Raw genomic sequence first — 6,610 nt, 5'->3', positions numbered from 1 at the left:
TATATATATATATAGATTACATGAGATGTTTTCATACAGTCAGGCAATGTGAAATAAGCACATCATGAAGCATGGGGTATCCATCATCCCCTCAAGTAGTTTGCACATATTTTCTCCCCCATTCTGCGGGTTGTCTCTTCACTTTGTTGATTGTTTCCTTTGCTGCACAGCAGCTTTTTAGTTTGATAAAATTCCATTTTCTATTTTGCTTAGGTTGCCTGTGCTTTTGAGTTCTTATTTTAAAGAGTATTTGCCCAGACCAGTGTCCTAAAGCATTTCCTCAATATTTTATTCTAGTAATTTTATGGTTTGGGGTCTTTGATACTTTCGGGAATCGTTTATATTGCTCGTTACAAGGATTCTTAATCTGGGGTGAATCCTCTAAGCCTGTAAAATTCAGTGTGCACTGTTCTGGGCAGGGTCCAAAAGCATCCGTGATTCCAAAATGATTAAGAACCATTAGAGATTCTTCAAAGAATGTTCATGCCTGATGTTATCTGGATTCCCTAATATTTAAACGTCAATAATTTTTCTGCAAACGTAGAGCTTGACACCCTAGGAAAAGGAAGAAGAAAACAGCTAAAGAATAATGACTGAAGTTTTTAAGCTGAAGAGCAAATTCAGCACAAGCTTTTCTGAAGTTGCTACCATACTGAACCCAGACTTTGCAAATGATAACTTAGAATATTGGGTGCCAGTCCATGTGCCTGTCACTGAAAATTCAATAGATCTGAAAGCTAAATATGACAACCTTTTCACATAATTTAAACTCATAGAATTTCTCAATTGGCTGAGACCTTACAAGCTATGATATTCTACATTACTGTCCTTCCCAAAGTGTCTCAAACAAGTAGTCAGCAAGTCTATGATTAAATACATCTAGAGATGGGGAACCCTTTCCTTCTTAAGACAATTCATTGCAGAATTTCTCCCTTAAGCCCCTATTTCATGAAGATCTAAATTTTCCATTTATCTTACTGAATCAGTGGAGCACAGGTAATCAGACACACCTGCAGGAAATCTGCTGAAACAACCTTTCAGGCCTTTTAAATAAATGAGCTGAGACATAATCAAAACAGCATGTCACTGCCCTGTACAGATTTGTGCTGAAAGGTTTATGAAACAGTGTGAGATTTTGAATACTGAGTGCTCTTTAAAAATGAAACCAGAATTTAAGTTATAAAAATCATATCGTGCAGTATGAGCTATACTGATTTTAGTTTATTTTATTTTTTGAAACAGGGTCTCAGTTTGTCACCCAGGCCAAAGTGCAGTGGCATGATCTCAGCTCACTACAACCTCCACCTCCCAGATTCAAGTGATTCTCATGCCTCAGCCTCCTGAGTAGCTGGGACTATAGGCGTGTGCCACCACACCCGGCTAACTTTTGTATTTTTAGTAGAGACGGGGGTTGCCATGTTAGCCGTACTAGTCTTGAACTCCTGGTCTCAAGTGATCCGCCGACCTCAGCCTCCCAAAGTGCTGGGACTATAGGCGTGAGCCACCACGCCTGACCTATACTGATTTTTAGAACTCCTAAGTTGAGGAAACAGGGACTGTAGTTAGTTTCCGTGTAGGTGATTATTAAGGTATAAGGTCAGGCTATTTCAACAAAACTGGCCAGTCATTTTGAAAAAGTGAAAGCAAATAGGCAGAAATATTCTCCATTTTGACTTGAGGAAATGTCCCAATGCCAACACAAACAAATGTCTGAATAGCCTCTGGGGATTCCCAATGCTGGATGGTGACAGAAAATAGGCTGTCATCTAGATTTCTGTAGAACAATGGAAGAAGGACTAGAACTAAGTGTGTAGTTATCATCTAGCACAAATATGCATGTAACTGCAAAAACTCATATAAAATAACTTTAGTCTCTTTAAACACTCATTTAAATAATAATGTTATTATTTGTCAAAAGATACCAATGGACCAGGTATGGGAATTAGCCTATTAATTTCTGTATTGCTCACAGCAATAAACAGAAAAAAAATCAATCAGAAACCTCATGGGGGAGTCAGTGCTCAATTGGGGCGAACTCAGAAGCAGCTTGTTGTAGGCTTTTACCGCCCCCGCCAGGTCCCTGAAGAAAACAGCTCCAGCCTAGTTAAACAATTACCTGATTCCTGTGCTTTGAGTTCCTGCTTTGAATAATTTCTACACAGGGTTTTGGCGTAGATATTTCTAAATGCTTATCTGCTTACTTAGGATATGTACTAGTAGTGTTTTTTTAAGCTACAAGTTGCAACCAGAAAGCCATGAAACCAATTTAGTGGCTCAACCAGTTGTTTTACCTCCTTTTCCCCCCTTAATCAATAGAACAGAACAGAGCTGTGTATACAATATACGTTCCCAGGTGTGGTGTGCATACATGCACACACCAGTATGTGATATAAAATATATTTCTTACTCCAGGTTAAAAATCAAATACATGTGAAAGACATCCCTCTGGGGAAGAGAGATTAGAGAGATAGAGAGATGAATAGACAGCCAGATTCTAATTTATGTAGGAAAAGATTACGTCCCTATCACCAAAATCTAGATATAATAATATTTTTCTTAAAAGGCTTTTCTACAATATGTTGTCAAAGAATTTTTTTAAATGGCTTCATTAATCTTCACAACTCTCCTGTGTGGGAGAATTGGGCTTGTATTAAATGATTCTGTCAACTTTACCTCAAGAGAATGGATTTCTACAGATAGTAGCTGCCAATTTTATTTGCCAAACCAAGGATTTTCAAGAATGTAGAATAAGATTTTAGAGTTGTGACTAAAAATGAAATGTCAGTAGTGATTTATTTCTGATGAAAACAACTTAGACCAGGTCAAAGCACAGACTCAAAAAGCATAAAACACCCTCCATGTAGCATGCCTTTTCAACTTTCTTCTCTCTACTCCTAAGTCTCAGTCATCTGGGAATACACTATCTGCATTATGAATTATTTATGTAAAACTCTCACACACACCAAGCATATACACTTATTTCCCATCACCATACTCCTTTTGCCTCCTACCTCTTTGGCTTAGACATAAGGTGCCAAATGCTTGTCTGAACCACATCTGGGAATCCAAGCTTCTTGATCACCATGGCTTACTTGCCTAATTGAACCTCTGATATTAGCCAAGCCCACTATTGACCCTATCATGTGCCTATTCACCTTTAGTAAATAGCTTTTGCCAAGCGCTGCATACCCCCTTTTCCTGACTATCCTCTTTGCTTATATCACACTGTCTCACCAATAAATCCCAATGAATCAGTGCTGTGCATTTGGTTTTGGAGCCACATGGTAAATTACAAACTTCATGGAATGACTGTGAGATGAAAGTATAACAAACTGCATTTTGCGTCTTGGTCCAAATACAGTTGAAATTTTCCTTCAGTACGTGTAGATACTCAAAATTCTTAAGAGACTTAGTGGGAGAAAAAAAGTGCTATGAGCATTTGATGGCATGAAGGTATGCTTAGGGGATAGAATTAAACATATTTGGCTCTTTTCTAAGATTTCCTCAATTGCAATAGACCCTCAAGGCCACAGTCAACCCCAGAGACTGCACCAAGGAAAGGCCTCTTAATTAGGCACATGAGAACGTGATAGCTCCTATTTTCTATAATGGTTGACCAAAAGTCTCATTCCCTCACCACCAAAGTGATGCCGAACAGATCTAGAAATTGATAGATAGGCACTGCAATCACCCAATAGAACTTTGGAGCTGGGTAGGAGCCGGAGGAAGACACAGGCAGGACCAAATGCTGGTAAAAGATACGATTGAACTTTAAAGAGTTGATAAAAGCTGATAGATAAATGAAGAACATAAGGAAAATGTGGGTGCTAATGATTTGCGTTTCGAGCCAGTTTCTAGGTCTTAGGTGACTCTCTAGACAAATATTAAGCTCTTCAAAGCAATAGTTTGCAAACCGATTTTCAGTAATTCACTGGTTACAATTTAAAAATATTTTTTAAGTAACAAATGTGTAGGATAAAGTTAAGTGCTGAAATGTCTGTTTTAATTAATTAACCACTCTGTTCTGTCAAACACTTGGTTAATGTGGTGAAGAGAAAAATAAGTAGTTATTTGATTTAACTGATTAGTCAACCCAATTTAAATGGCTGATTCCTTCCTTCTACATAGAGTCGCTTCTCAACCACCTTCAAAAAACAAGAAAGCTAGTATTCAAATTACTAGCATTTTTTTCTGTTGTCAATGTATTTGGTCCAGATCCACCCTAGTGTGATCAGGGATATGTAGTGTCCACCCCAGCCTTCCGTACCAATATGTTGGATATAAAAGAGAATGGAATAGCACAGGAAGGAGATATTTTCATAGAAAAAGATACTGGAGGCAGAAAAAAACAAGCAGAGAGTACAGATCAGGGTCACCAAGGTCAGTCTCTAGGATGTGTTGTGCTTTCTTCTCTCCTAAACAGTTGTAGCAGATGAAAAACAAAAACTAATTCATAGACCAGAAAATTAAGCTTTGCATTATGCGATAAGAGAGACTTAAAGAAAACAGTAGACTTCAGACATGTGAGGGGGCTTGCATTTTGTATCTAAAGGAAATACAACCACCCTATGCTGGTGAAATGGAATATATTCTGATTATATTTTCAAAATGAATTAATTTCCCAAACTCTTGAGGTGGGCTACAACATCCTTAATTCAACAATTTTCTGTAAAAATGTCTCAGAACTGACTGTACCTCCTTCCATAATCCTAGTCTGCAGCAAATACAGAGCCGTTGTCCTCCAGTCCCTCTTGAGATTACTCTTCCAACCCTCTCTGCATGTATCTCACCTAGAGTCTTTGGCAAATCAGCTAAAATACCTCACCTTCTCTTTCCTCTGGCAGCAGCAGAAGCAGGAGTTCAGCAGCATGAGTCCAACAGCAGTGGCTGCAGTGGCAGTAGCAGAGGTGACTGCTCATCGCTGAGTAACATGCTCTTTTCTGAGTTGTTCCTCCATCCTTCCAACAAGTGTTCAGCCGGTTCCCTGCATTAATTCCTCTCTGCTTGAGATACCTGAAGTTGTTTCTATTTCCATATTGGACCCTGACAAATACAGAAAGTACTTATTGTCACTGCTCATCTTCTCCCATTTTGTTCCTTATATTTTATTAATTTATGAGCTAAATGTTTAGTTTAAAATTATAGATTCCTATGAGATTTATAGTATCAGAGATACTTTCCTTTCCCCCGCCCTCATTACACTGTTTTCCAACCTTTTCTCCAAGAAAGGTTTGACATCTGAATACAAAAGTATCCCTATTTTATTATATGTGTATTGCTATGATTAGAAAAACTTGTTGGAGGCAAGTTAATGAATTATTTTAATGCTGAGCTTTTCCCTCTAAAAGGAGGTAACTTGAGTCACTTCAAAGGGGCCACTTCGAACACAATTAGATCTTAAGCATTTGTTTCACATGATGTATCATGGTAGTTCTGACAAAAAGAGAAAAGAAGAGTGCCTACACTGAATGCTTATTGCTGAGCATCTTCTGCTCATGACGACTTGGGTGGATTCTTTTGCCAGCAGAGCAAAACTTCAGCTTTACAAACACATCTAAAAATATTTCCCTGATTACATAACCAGCCTCTTAAATACTATAATAAGAAACAATCACTTTTACAAGGGGATAAACTTTACCCAAACAAATTATTTCTTAGTTTTATAACTCTCCAATAGCTATTAAATGGCTCATATTGCCCACTGATACCCAAGGGGATTCAATTGATTGGTCTGAAAATCGACTAGTGTCTATTTTTATCTTCTTATGATAGGATAACCACTTAACAAAGTAAGACCTTTATTTTTACCAGTCCAATATCCTCTAAAGAACTTACAAAGGGACCAGCTGGCAGAAGGAAGCAAGAGTGTTTGAAGATTAATTCTGCTGAATCAATTCAGAACACTAACTTGGAAGTGTAGCAAAGGCAGAACGTGCAAGTGAACATTAAATGAAATATGGTATTAAATTATCTCTGAGACATATGTGGACCCTGAAACTATTGAAACCAAGTCTAAATGTGTTTGGAGTTTGGCATGAAAGTTTTGGTTTGGTAAATATAATGCCAAAAAAATTTTTAAGTTTGATAAAATGGCAATATTTTCCAAAAACATATTTTTGTCCATCTTGGTTTAAAATAACTAGCAACTAATAGCACTGCTGCCTGAGAAATCAGATACTATGCTAAGTGTCTTGAGAAGCAATTACTGCCTTTCTTTGAACTGTCAAACATATTTGAAAGTAATCAGTAACAGAATCGTGATCTCATGCTCTGGAAGTGCCAGTTAGTTCCACTGTTTCATGGCAGTGGCTAATCTCAAACCCCAGCTATCCCGCAAATATATTCTATTGGTCCCATGAAAATAGAGATCAAAGAATGGTGTTTTAGAACTTCACCAGACCTGAGATATCCTTTCAAGATATTAAAAGATTTATCTGAAGTCCCATAGCAATGAGTTAGGCAGTGAGGACAAGAACTGAATAGTCAGTTCATTCTGCCTCAGGCACATGAGTGGGGGTCCTGGGCACAGGAGTCACCACATGCAAGAAGCTGTCTCAGAGCATGTCCTGCAACTGTCAGATAATCACGCACTCTTTTTTTTTTTTTTTTT

The sequence above is a fragment of the Rhinopithecus bieti genome, unplaced genomic scaffold, assembly GCF_001698545.2.
Source record: "Rhinopithecus bieti isolate Rb0 unplaced genomic scaffold, ASM169854v2 scaffold_18624, whole genome shotgun sequence".
Taxonomy (NCBI): domain Eukaryota; kingdom Metazoa; phylum Chordata; class Mammalia; order Primates; family Cercopithecidae; genus Rhinopithecus; species Rhinopithecus bieti.
The sequence above is the reverse complement of the archived record's forward strand: the minus strand, read 5'-3'. Positions refer to the sequence as shown.